Below are 14,575 nucleotides of genomic sequence, written 5' to 3' on the forward strand. Positions count from 1 at the left end.
AAGAAAGAGAAAGAAAGAAAGAAAGAAAGAAAGAAAGAAAGAAAGAAAGAAAGAAAGAAAGAAAGAAAGAAAGAAAGAAAGAAAGAAAGAAAGAAAAAGACAGAGAAGTACATGAAGGAAATGTAGTCACTCAAAAAAAAAATCATTGTTAAATATTGGAGTTTTAGTATATACTTCCCTGACATATTAACTAATTTTGTTTTCTTGTCCCACAGGGGTACAGGAGACTAGAGATGTGAATCCAGTATCACATGAAGAAAACAGCAGGCTGAAAACCAGCAAAAGCAAAAGAGAATGTGTCTCTCCAAGTTGGTTATATTTTTTGTCTGTCTGTTCTAACAGAGAAAGAAGTTTGAAACTATTTCATTTCCTTCCTAACTCAGAATTTAGTTAGAAGGCCTTGACTGTAGCTCACAATAATTTCCTTCATATGCCCAAAACCTGGAAACCCTCATGTTGTCTGTGGAAGAAATTATTGCAGTGTGAGCTTGCACACTGAAGCTGCATACTCGTGTTGAACATACATTGTCATAGAGCACTGTTTAGTTCAGAAGTCATCTAGTCAGCAACGCATGCTTCAGACTTCTTCAGAATGGCACTGTGTCATTAAAGAAATTCTCATTATATTGGCTTTCTACTTATTGAAAATATATCATTTTTACATAAAGTATACCTTGATTACAGTTTCATCCCTCTTCCTCCCAGGTCCTCCTCACCTTCTCTCTTATTACAAATGACTCGTTTTCAGATTCTCACTAGAAAAGAACAGATTTCTAGGAGATAAAATAAATAAATAAATTAATAAATAATAAATAAAACAATAAGGTAGAACCAAAACCAACATACAAGGCAACCCAACAGAAGAAGCATAGCCCCCTCTGTTCATAAGCATGAGAATCAGAGACCCACTCCTTCATACACTCAGAAATCCCATAAAAATATTAAGCTAGAAGCTATAATACATATGCACAGGGCTTGGTGCAGTTCCAGGCAGGCCTATACTTGCTCCTTTAATCTTTGCGTTTATATAAGCTTTACTTAATTCAGAGGGTTTTATTCTCCCAGTGTCCTCCATTGCCTCTGGCTCTGACACCCTTTCAGCCTCTTCTTCCATTGAGTTTCCTGAGATCTGAGGGGAAGGATATGATGAGGACAATGCTATGTATGTAATATCTGTCTGTGCCCTGCTGAATTTGCTCCCAAGTTCTGCAATAGGAAGCCCCTCTGGTGATGGCTAAATAAGGCACTCATCTATGTGTAGAGCAGCCTATCATTAGGAGTTATTTTGTTGTTACTTTTATTTATTTTTAGACCAATAGTATTTAGCTTTACCCTAGCTCTGTACAGTATCTACATTCTGGTTCTTGGTCACCCAAACAGTGTCAGGAATGGATTTTATCTTATGGAGTGGGCCATCGTCAAATCAGACATTGGCAAGCTATTCTCACAGGTTCTGATACATCATTGCCCTAGCATATTTTTCATGCAGGATATATCTAGTAAGCCAAAGGTTTTGTAGCTGGGTTGATGTTTGCATCTCACTTTTGTTAGCCTGCACAATAACTTCTATTTTCCTAATATGAAAACACTATAATGTAGGGAAGAAGGTTCTACATAGGTTCTAACTTAATAACCCAATGTTCAATGAGGTGTATGTGTATTGTTCTCAGCAACTGGGCCTCACTGACAGTTTGTGAAGAGCAACCCATTGTCTTAACAACAGCTTAGTTGTTTAGTGGTTTCCGTGGGACACTGTTGGTCCAATAGTAGTTACTCACTGTAACCAGCTCCTGGTACTGGAAGACCCATTTGGTAACAAGAGAAGGCCAGTTGAGAATCTCTAACGTACATTATTAACAGACTTTTTTAAAATCAACTTCATAGAATTTGAGAATTTTACACATCACTAAGCTTCTTACCATCTCTCAAATGCACTTGCCCCAGCATTCCCTCCCACAAACATGTTCCTTCTCACTACCCTCTTGATCTTTTGATTAAAATTCAGATTTAATTCCATTCCAATCATAAAATCTAACCTATTCCCCCATCCCAGGGAGATTATTCCATGGTTGTTTAGTTAAGAGCCAGTGTTCACATACAAGTCTAGGTCTGATTTGCCTCACTCAGGGTGTTTTCTTTTTCATAGTTGCTTCCATTTGCCTGCGAATTTCAGGGTACCATTATTTTTCACAGGTGAGTGATAATCCATTTTCTTTTCCCACTCTTCAGTTAAGGAACATCTAGGTTGTTTCTAGTTTCTGATTTTTAGGAATAGAGCAGCATTGAACATGGTTGAGTAAGTGTCCTTGTGGTACAGTGATGTGGTTTTGGGGTATATACTCAAGAATAGTATAGCAGGGTCTTGAAGTAAATTGATTCCCAACTTTCTCAGGAGCTGCCATATTGATTTCCACAGTGGCTACACATATGTGCATTCCCAGCAGCAATGGAGGAGTGTCCCTAGTATTCTAAATCCTTGTCAGCATGCACTCCATTTGTGTTATTGATCTTAGGGATTCTCATAGTTGTAAGGTGGAATGTAAAAGGAGTTTTGATTTATATTTTCTTAATAGCTAAGAATGTTGAACATTTCTTTAAGTGTTTTCAACCTTTTGACTTTCTTCTACTAACAACTCTGTTGATATTTGTACCTAATTTTTAATTAAATTATTTGATCTGTTGATTTCTAGTTTCTTGAGTTCATTATATGTTTTGTATATTAGCCTCCTGTCAGATGTGGAGTCAGGGAATATCTTTTGATAGTTCTGTAGGCTATGGCTTCTTCCTATTGATGGTGTCCTATGACTTCCAGAAGCTGCTCAGTTTCCTGAGGTCTCATTTATTAATGCTTATTCACATCATGTTGTTACAAGCACAAGAACAAAGAGCTGGACAGGGTAGTTGTGTGAAACACCATACCTCAATAATTTACTCACGACCATTTGTTTTCACAAAAGTACACAATGATCTCATTTACTATATCTTAAAAATGCTGTTTGGCCATTTTGAGCCCCACAGGTGTCTCAGTGCACTGGGAAAATTTGTTCCACAGTGGATACACAAGGAAGCAAAGAAGAATCTCCTAGCATCAAAGGAAATTCTTTACAACACGCTTTTGTAGTGACAGATTCTATTCTTAATCTGTGGAAAGGATAATTACCTGAATGATGTTGCATGACTGATAAACAAATACCCCAGGAATTAAGGGTTGTGTTACTCTACTTGGGAAATAACACCATTTGAAGAACATGAGGAGTGCAAAAGGAACAAAGATATTGTGATGGTCTCTAGCTCTTAATTTAAATTGTGTTCTATATCCTTAACATTAACTTTAAACATAAAAGAAGCTTAATATTAAGAATTTAAGCAGCTAGCTGGATATCGTACCTAGTAAGTAGACCATCCAAAAATGTAGTGCTTGTCTTCACGGCACATACAAAATAAGTAATTGCTGACACGTTCAAATAATCTCTAAGAAGAAAATAAAGGAAGTGTTTTATTTTACATGAGTTTACATTGCTGTTAACTTGGCATTAGCAATTAGAACTGGCCAGTTATGGAGTTGATTCCAGAAGCATATAAGTGCCACTGATGGCATTGTAATTCTCCTTGGGTTTTGCTGTAATGATTAAGCCATAGGCTTCTATGATGCCTGGCTTTAAGTGTGAAGACAAACACCAAATTAAAGAAAACTCCTGCAGAGAGCAGAGTCAGGCAACTAAATTTCACACACTGCTGATTACATAGAAAGCTCTTGGTAAAGGGATTTTTAGAGACTTAACAAGTCATTAAGGACAGAGATTCTGCATCTTCTAAAAGCCCAGATATCTTGCTGCCATCTATCATCTCGCAAACAGCACAGCCTGCAGGGTTCATTACCCTTACATGATTCCACAGAGAAGATGTTCTTACAGGTTAATGATTCTAAGAGGAAGGAGAGGCATTGTGCTATATCTTTCAAAGGCAACTGTGTATGATTAGTAACACGAAATAGGTTGAAAATATTTTAAGCTACTCAAGGAGAAAAATAAGCTGTTTAATGTCTACATGTTATCTGTAAACTAGTAGTCTGCATTTCTGCCAGTAACACTCTCCGAGTTATCTTCTGCAGCATCCCCCCTGTGTATCTGGTATACAAGCCAGCTTCTTCACACAGCAAAATAAATTAAATCCAGGCGTCAGTTATGTTATCAAATATCTCAGGCTAATGGGTTTCTGGAACTCTAGATAATGCAGGAGGCTGTACTCATGAAGATAGGGACTGATATATTCTCTCCAGCCACCAGAATAAATCTATTTCTTTATTTCAGAAGTAAAGGTTTGCATATTGTCTCTATCGTTCAGTGCTTTCCCTACTAAACAGAGTTGATGTATAATGTCCACCACATGAGAATTCTACTTTTATAGCTTTTTAGTGATTTGTTCCTGCTAGTTAGGTGCCACTGAGAGAGGGAAGAAAGGAAGTATTAGTCTTAATGCTTTTAGCAGGAAGAAGCTTGCCTTGAAAAGTGGGATTATGGATAGCTTTACATTTCCCCTTATTTTATAAAGACTACGTAGTCACATTTCCACGAAAGGTTGTATTTCCCAAGATATTGCAGCTAATATCAGATGTGACTTAGATTTTAAGTGTAAAAATCCATTGTCTGCATTTATAATGTCTGGTATTGGTAGCAAGTTTTCAGTTAAACTTTTACAATAGTGATACAATATAATAGTATATTTGGATATTAAACTTAAAATATAATTTAAAAATCCACATGGAGGATGGGGAGATATCTCAGTTGATAAAATCCTTACCGTACACCATGAAGACTAAAGTTAGAATGCTCAGCGTTCTTGTAAATGTCAGGCAGAAGGAGCAGCACTTGAGTCATAGATAGGTGTTCTATATGATAAGTGGCTGAGTAGAATACCCTGATCAGTAACAGTCTATGTTTCAATATTATTGTGAAAGTAATTTGGGAAAGAAAAAACCTTCACATATGTATACACACACACAACACATACACAAATGCATACAGACATCACACACACACACACACACACACACACACACACAAACACAGACATTTACCAAATGCATATCCATGCAAGAAAACAGATTCAAATAGACTACTGAAAGAGTTTGAATCTACTGAAAAAGAAAACCTTTAGACACTTAGAACCAATCTGAACAATAGGCCTGTGGGCCTGGGTACCAGAGGTTTTCCACGGAGATCTCAAGCCCCATTCAATCAAAATAGGCTACCTATCACAGTCCCACATAGCCCCAGACAGCTAGATTATTGTTGATGTCTAAAATACAATATTTACTCTTTATATTGACTTGTGAAAATTAAGAAAATGTTATTTACCACATTGGCAGAGTGACAAATTTGGAATTTGAAACTTTGAAGAATAGGTTAGTTACGAGAGCTGATTCAAGAAACCAAATAATAGCATTTCATTCTCAAAGACATAAAGTGAATTCAATTTTAAGGCTGTAGATAAAAGTGTTATCCATGTAAACATATATCACACATTTATTTAAATTATTTCATTTTTAGTGACTTGCCTTTCAACTCTGAAGATATTTTCTACCTTTTAATATCATTTTTCTTTTTCTATGAAACTAACTCATCCTGCTCTTCCTTAAGTTATATTATATGTGTTTTTTACATGTCTATATTTCACACTATGCCTTGCCATGTGCAACTCCATTTTTCAAGTGCAACATTTGGTTCCATTTTGGGTGCAAATGAGGAGAAAAATTATTCTACACATGGGCACATAGACACCTCTGCTTGCCCAGCATCGTCCAAGAGGCACACCTAAACAACACTTGGGTGTTCTTTCCCTGCTTTCTTGAAATCCCCTAAGACCTTACACATTCCTGCAATTTAAGCCTACAGCAGTTTAAACACAAATGTCTAATGAGTCAAAGCTAGTCCCAACATATGAAATAGAACATGCTTATAATCTCTGGGACTAAAGTACCACATTCAGAATAATTATTTTCAACTGTGTACATTTATCAGCAAATATCAAATTTTTATTTTTATTTATATCTAAATAATATTCCTTTGTGTATTTATTCCACATTTTCATTATCTGTTCATTTGGTGGTGCTGAAGGTTTCTATACATGATATCAGATGTAACAAACAGTTAAAAGTCTTACACATCTGTGATTACTTTGAGCTGTAATAATGACTGGTCTAGTAGGATATGTCTATCACTGTAATAGTGGCTTGATGATTATGGGCATAACCAACCACTTTCTCCTTAGATGTAAGCCTTCTTCTACAATATGGACTTTTTGCCTAGTATGTGGCAAAATGCCAAAATATGTGGCTGGCTAAGGTACAGGCAATAAAGAAGACCCTAATAATATTCTTCTAAATGGACATACTAATAACCTGTCCCCCCACCAAGTTCTTATATTTTACCCAAAGATTAATTTATTTCTCAATCAACTATAGAAAAGCTTATTTTTTCATTACATAGTGAATAATAAAAGGACTCAGAAGAGAGAATAAGAAATTGTGACATGCTAAGCTCTAGTTGGAACAAACATGTCATATTGTTTCATCCTGAGTTTCAGAAATTATCATGGAATGGGAGACAAAAATATTGTAGGAGCTAGAAGTATTAAAAATCTTTAGTAAAGAGTATTTGCCAGACATTTTAGGACTCTTTCATACATTACTATAAGCACAAGACCTACATAAGATGAAACCAGCCCAAATTTCCACATGGACAGAAGAGAAGTTCATTCTTAAATAGAAGACCCAAGGTAATTGGCCGTCCTGATCAAACTTCCACCTCTAGCTGCTATTAATGCTTGTGACTTCTGAGGATGAAAGAGTCAGTTCTCTTTAGAATGTGTGTCCCAAGAGACTATCCATGTAATGATAGATGGCCCTACTCACTTTAACATACCCAAAGCATTAAGTGTACTCAGTTGCTCTTTAAAAAATTTAAATATGTGAGTTTGAGTAGGGAGTGGGAAGAGGTATGGGGAGAATTAGACAGGTAAAAAGCATGAAAACTGGTCTAAACATTACACACACACACATATGTATGTATGTATGTATGTATGTATGTATGTATTTGTGTATATATATGCATATATGTGTATAGATATATATCTTTATATATAGATATATATATAGACATACATACACACACACACACACACACAAAACAGTCTGATAAAGAGTGAAGTTCTCTCATCTGGACCCCAAGATTAGGATAACATCCAGTATTGTGATGGTGATTTCTTACACCAACATGTCCCTCTTAGAGTCCAGTGTGTACATCAAGAAACAGACAGGATGAATGTTCAGCTCTATGGGGGCTTCACCTTAACCTGAGGGCCTTTATCGGCATGGATGCCTCAAATGTCCACTTTAATATTCTGTTCCTATTTCATGCTTTTTTAACTCCATGAAAATTTCATTTTATAGCTTGTCTCGATGTCCTCCACAGTTTTGTACCTTGTCTCTACAATTATTCCCAATACTGAGGTGTTGATCAAGCACTGACCCAAGTTCTTGAGTTACCTATAAGAGTTCTCCAACTGGATTCTAGCCTTTTCATTTTCTTACCATTAATGTCTGTTGTAGATAATTCTACTTCAACTTGACACAAACTAAAATTCTCTGAAAGGAGGGAACATCAATTGAGAAGATGTCTCATATGATTTAGCTGTAGGTCTTTTTCTTAACTAGTTATTGATGGGGGATAGCCCAGCCCACTGGGTGTAGTATCATCACTGGTCAGGCAATATTGGGTTCTATGAGAAGGCAAGCTAAGCAAGCCCTGGGGAACAAGCCAGAAAGCAGCATCTCTCCATAGACTCTGCCTTAGGTCCTGCCTGTTTAAGTTCCTGCCCTGACTTCTTTCAATGATGATATGCAATATAGAAGTTATAAGTCAAGTAAACCCTTTCATCCCCAACTTGCTTTTTGGTCTTGGTGTTTCCTAGCAACAATAAAATGTCCTAAATAAGACAATTTCCTCTGTTGTATATGTGTTTCTGGACTCTGGTCCTGCCTACAATGTGGCTGATTTGAATCCTGCTGTAGCCTTTATGCCCCTTTGCAGTCTTTCAAATATGTGTGTTTGCTATATGTTAGTTATATGCAATGTATAATTTGAGAAATAAAATTATTGAATAAGATTCAAATTTTTAAATTTCTTTTTTCTATGGCCACTATCAAGGAAAATTGGGACTACTCAACAATGTACAGCCAAAGAAATTGAGACAGATCTAGAATTATTTTTCTATAATTTTCAATATTCACTATTCAAAATATAGAATATCTCTCAATAAATTCTAAATTTTTGAATGATATTAATATGCATGTCTATGCAACTAACATAACATGTACATAACAGATTCAATAATTACAAACTTACACAGTAACTTCCTGGGGAAATATATATATTTTTATATACTTAGGATGATTATCTTTGGCCAGGTTGAGTAGTTACTTATCACAAACAAAACTATCTGGAATTCCCATGTGGAAATAGAGGACAGGATATCCCCATATGATGTGTTTCAAATCAAATCATACATCATAGCTTTCAGGACATTTTCATCACAGAAGTTCAGAGGATGGGATTATATACATGCATATAGAGCATTCTTCAACAATTTGTTATTCAAAGTGTCGGTGTGTAGTAGTGTTAACTATGTTATCCTGAGAGAATCTCAGCATTTACCAGTGCTCACAAGTCATCCACAGTACACCAAGTGAGAAAAGGAAGGCTGAAAATCAGAAAAAGGTGTATCCAATGTTGATAAATTAGGACAAAGAACAGGTAAAATTACCAGAGACCTCAAGCCTATCTTTGGAGATACTGACATGAATTTTAAGTAAAAGAAAAGAGGTAATGAAAAACTCCTGGTCTGTATGTGGTACTACCCACCACCACCAACATTGTCTCAGCTCAAGTCTTCTTGGGTATTAGTCTATTCTTTGGTATCGTAACTGAAGAGTACACTGGTTCTTACTATAACTGGTTTTGTTTTCTGAACCAGATATTTCTAAGGTGATTGCCCATGTCCTATGTTGCTACACCCACTGTTAGTATATGTATGTGTTGAGCACCATGTAAAGATGAGAGTCCTAGAATTGAAAGTATATCATAATATAAGAATATGAGTATTTACATATTCCAAAACAAAAATCCCTCTTGCTAAGCTAGTCATCATTTGTTTTCTGACTCACAAGGATATTATTCCTGTTCTAGAGAGCAGCATTGACCTCATAATTGTTTTCATTTGGATGTGAAGCATCTGTCTTGAGATTCTTCTCTTCCAGGAATTGAAAGTATCTTGTGGGTTCAAGTGAGGAGTCAGTCAATGTTTTTTGCATAAAGCAAATCCTAAGTGCCAGTTACAGTAATATTAATTTAATTCAAACACAGTGTATAAAAATATCCCACAGAAGGTTACTTAAGCCACTATTTTTTCTCACATGAATCTAAAAAGACACAAAATAAAATTCACTGTATATATAAAGTATTATGTGATTATGTAATAGCATATAAAGGTATCCTGTTCTTCCAAGTACAAAGAAGAAATATTACTTTTTAAATTTTACCTCCTGTTCTACAGTCTAGGAAATATGGATTTAAAAGATTTGTTTTAAAAAATCAAAGGTTTTAATCATTGTCTCTTTCTGTGTATGTCTCTCTGTCTTTGTCTCTTTGTCTTCCTCTATCTCTTTCTCTCTCAGTCATACACACACACACACACACACACACACACACACACACACACATCATAATCAAGACTATACATATATCAAAATCATCTATAAAATCATGAATGCTGAGATTAAATAAATAACATATAAACACAGAATTTTTATCTGGAGATAAGCCTTTAATCCCAGCTATATGGATTTTGGGTGAGAGAATGTTTAGTAAGTTCAAGGCCTGTTTGAGTATCTTTATGGCTAAACTGGAAGATTGAGTGAAACCCTTTACCTTGCTTACTGCTTGCTTGACTGTGGTAATATACCTTTACAAAGGCAACTATGGAAGAATTGGCTTAGTTTGGGTCAAAGTTTCAAAGACAATCCAGTACAAGCCACCAGAAAAGTCATGAAACCAGGAGTTTGAAGACAGTGGATACATTGCATGTATAGTCAACCAGCAAAGAACAATGAATGCTTGTACTAAATTCATCTTGTTTTTAGTCATTTTATGACTCTAACCTCCAGGAATGTGCTGACCGTTTTTGAGTCAGTTCCGCATGTTTTGGTTAACTTGATCTAGGTAATCTCATAGATATTCTCCAAGACTAACCAAACTTAACTATCCCCACAGATGTATCTCCTAGGTGATTCTAGATCTTGTCAAGTTGAGGATCAATATTAACCATTATGTACCATCTCATGAAAAGAATTAAATGTGCCATTGGAAGCTGTGGTATGTAATATACTATGTAACATTTTGCCAAAACAGCTTTATTTGCAGATGTTCACTGCAATTTCGTTGATGTGATTCAAGGCCTCTGGTTTCTGTTACACCATCAACGCTAGACCCTCACCAGGGCTCCTCACTGATATCCTGCTATTGCCTCAGCCATGGGGGTCCTGTTGTTTTCATTCCACAAATCCAGCTTCTTCATGTGGTCCAGCAGTTCCTTGACAGGATAGATATGAAATGTGATGGTGAAGCCATTCATGATGAAGAGTGGGATGGTACACACACAGCAGAACTGGAAACTCAACATCTGTGATGGGTATGAGGGAAGGCTGCACTTGATGGAGTAGCAGTTCATTGCCCAAAAGAATTGGCAGTATGGCTTTATTTTATTTTATTTTACTTTTATTTTTGGGAGGGAATTCATGAGCACTCCCAGATATAGAAAGACTAGAAAATGAGAGGGGTTGGATTGCATGATGTGAAATTCCAAAAGATTCAATAAAAAAAAAAAAAAGAAATCTTAAAATGTTGTGTGAAAAGAATATGACCTCAACTCAGTGTCTCCACTTTCTTCCTAAAATCATATATGGTGGAAAACACCAAGGAAAATAGCTGTAAGCCTCACAACCCTATGAATGTTCCTCTATTCTATTTGGAAGGAACTTATACTGGTTAAGGAAAATGTCTGTTGCAATAATTATTTCAATGTTTACATACATTTTGGCTCTTTATTATTCATATCTAATTTAATTTACATCTCTTCATATTTACATATGCTTCTGTTTAGTATGTGATTAAACCTGCCACTGAGAAAATACAAACTCACATTCTCACATTTGACTTCCCCATGTTACTGTTTTTAAAAGGAGATAGAATATAAGACCACACACACTTATGTTTTTCTGACAGTTTGATCTTTATTCCTCTTTGTGTGGAGAAAATATGAGTGAACATGTGCTCATCACAGTAAAGTAAAGGTTCAAATGACTGTCCTGGAAGAAGATGCAAATGAAACACAGCCTTCGGTCCTGTGATGAATCAGGGGACTGCTCCTCCCTAAGTGCTACATGATATTTTTAAAAACTTCAATAGGCAGATGATAGTAACACTCCATGAATGTGTTAAGATGTGAGGGAAAAAAAACAGCACAGCCCACTAATAAGGAAGAGAAGACCTAACAGAGTTCATCAAGAGCCCTGTTCTCTCTAAAATGCTCTAAGTCAGGCTGACTGGACAATGACCTCCAGTAAATGGTTTGTCTTTTCTACTGCCTCAGTTATTGGATTAAAGACTTTACACCATGCGTGCTTTCATACATGGCTTTAATTACTCAAATTCCAGGCTTCATGCTTCTGGAAAACATTAGCAATTGCCATTTGTCTTCACCTTCATATTGTACTTTTAAAATTGGAGATGAGGCTACTGAATATCATTTAAGAATTAGTTATATATTTTCTATTCATTTACATCCCAAATGCTACCCACTTCCCTGTTGTCCCTCTCAGAGTTCATCCTCCATATACCCATACTCATCAACTCTGAGAGAGCAACCCCATGTTGAGGGATGATACCAAGTGTCTCTCTCCATTGCTCATTGGCTTTGATTGTTGAGACAGTGTCCCTCTTGGTTGACCAATAAGCTTCAGTGTTCCTTAGGTTTCTGATTCCCAACTGCAGTGCTAGGATTATAAAAGTCTGCTATGATAGACTTATATTGGTGCCAGGAATCCAAACTCAGAGCCTCATGTTTGCTACATAGGCACCTCACCAGCACATCTTCTCAGCATCCCCACTATTCATCCAAGTTGATGCCTGTACTTGCTTGGATTTACTATTAGATCCTATAAGCCCTAAGGAGAATTTTTATTTCTGTGCAATTCCAAAGCTATTTTTCTCTGATTATCTATAAAATTATTATTACCTTGGAAATTGAAAATAGGAATTTGCTTATCTCGTTGTTATAATGGAAACAGAATTTAATGAAGAAGCCAAAAAAATGCCTCTGAATATGTTTAGTTCAAATAAAACATTCATGAAAAAAGTCTAATAACCACTCATGGGAAAAGTGTATAGGGACACAGCAAGAGTATACAGTTGATTACACGAGGTCAGTCATGAGGTTGTGGCCATGTCTTTGTTTTAGGACTTCATATGTGGCTTGTTTTCTTTCTTTCTTAATTGGTTATCTTATTTATTTACATTTCAAATGTTATCCCCCTTCCCAGTTTACACTCTACAATCCCAAATCCCATCCCAACTTCCCCTGCTTCTATGAGGGTATGCCCCTACCCATCCACCCCCACTCCTACCTCACAGCTCTACCATTGGCCTATGCTGGGGCATTTAGCCTCCACAAAACCAAGGGTCTCTCCTCCCATTAATGCCAGGTAAGGTCATCCTCTGCTACATATGCAGTTGGAGTCATGGGTCCCTCCCTGTGTACTCTTTGTTTGGTGATTTAGTCCCTGGGAGCTCTGAGGAGTCTGCTTGATTGATATTGTTGTTCTTCCTATGGGATTGCAAACTCATTTTCTTTTCTTTTTTTGTTTGTGTAATTTTTTTTTTTTTGGTTTTTTTGTTTTTTGTTTTTTGTTTTTGTTTTTTTGAGACAGGGTTTCTCTGTATAGCCCAAGCTGTCCTGGAACTCACTTTGTAGACCAGATTGGCCTCAACCTCAGAAATCTGCCTGCCTCTGCCTCCCGAGTGCTGGGATTAAAGGCATGTGCCACCATGCCCAACTGCAAGCTCATTTTCAATATATGTGCAAAACTAAAAGGACAAATTTACTCTCCCTAGACTATAAGATTAATGTGAAAAATAAGTACTAATTATGTAATTTTGATTCACAGATTAGTAACATGAAAAATAGAAATCAAAATATAGTAATAGTTCACCTAATATATATGAAAGAAGGTGGCCAAATGTAAATAATATGTTAATAAAAAGTGAAATATAAAGCATCTGTGGGAGACATCTCGGTTCCCAGATTCCACCAAGACTAGTCTGCACAGATATCCAGGCACCTTCCCTGCCAGAGGAGAAGTGTCCGCCCAGCCTGAGAGGGAGCTGCCAGAGCATCTGCAGGAGACATCTTGGTTCCCAGATTCCACCAAGACTAGTTTGCACAGGTGAGAGTGTGGAATACAAAAGCTAACAGCTTCTGGGATAGGTGGGAGACACAGAGTTTCTGAGGCAGACCCATTTTCTGTCTCCAGACATCCAGGTACCTTCCCTGCTTAGAGGAGAGGTGTCTGCCCTGCCCCGGAGGGCTTTGCCTGAGCACCTGAGGGAGCCATCTTGGTTCCTGGATCCCGCTGAGACTAGTCTGCACAGGTGAGAGTGTAGACTACAGAAGCTAACAGCTTCTGGGACAGGCACAGTTTCTGGCCTTCATCTTCTGCAAGGAGGGAGGTCTGAACACCAGATATCTGTGCACCTTCCCTGAAAGAGAAGAGCTTGCATGCAGAGAGTGCTCTGACCACTGAAACTAAGGAAAGAGCTAGTCTCCCAGGTCTGCTGATAGAGAATAACAGAATCACGAGAGGACAAGTTCTAACCACAGACAACTATAACAACTAACTCCAGAGATTGCCATATTGCGAAAGGCAAACGTAAGAATCTCACTAACAGAAACCAAGACCACTCACCTTCATCAGAACCCAGCACACCCTCCTCAGCCAGTCCTGGGTACCCCAACACATCCGAAAAGCTAGACCCAGAATTAAAGGCATATCTCATGGTGATGGTAGAAGACATCAACAAGGACTTTAATAATCAGAACAACAAATGCACTAAATAAAGATAGAATATTAAAAGCAGTAAGGGAGAAAGGTCAAGTAGCATATAAAGGCAGGCCTATCAGAATTACTCCAGACTTTTCACCAGAGACTATGAAAGCCAAAAGACCCTGGACAGATGTTATACAGACACTAAGAGAACACAAATGCCAGCCCAGGCTACTAAACCCAGCCAAACTTGCAATTACCATAGATGGAGAAATCAAAGTATTCCACAACAAAACCAAATTCACACATTATCTTTCCATGAATCCATCCCTTCAAAGGACAATAACAGAAAAAAAAAATACAAGAATGGAAACCACGTCCTAGAAAAAGCAAGAAAGTAATCCTTCAACAAACCTAAAA

At 37.0% G+C, this 14,575-nt stretch overlaps 1 long non-coding RNA gene across 2 annotated transcripts in view; it reads right to left on the bottom strand.

Annotated features, from left to right (window-relative positions):
• LOC110311047 overlaps window positions 1-14,575 on the bottom strand; it is an 84,846-nt gene that overhangs the window by 3,444 nt on the left and 66,827 nt on the right. Inside the window, exon 4 of one of the 2 annotated variants that reach the window (XR_002379898.1) lies at window positions 717-773. This is a non-coding gene — a long non-coding RNA (uncharacterized LOC110311047). Of the gene's footprint in view, window positions 1-673; window positions 774-14,575 lie in introns of both variants that reach the window. The other variant, XR_002379897.1, reaches the window with a different exon arrangement.

The sequence above is a fragment of the Mus caroli genome, chromosome 15, assembly GCF_900094665.2.
Source record: "Mus caroli chromosome 15, CAROLI_EIJ_v1.1, whole genome shotgun sequence".
Classification (NCBI taxonomy): domain Eukaryota; kingdom Metazoa; phylum Chordata; class Mammalia; order Rodentia; family Muridae; genus Mus; species Mus caroli.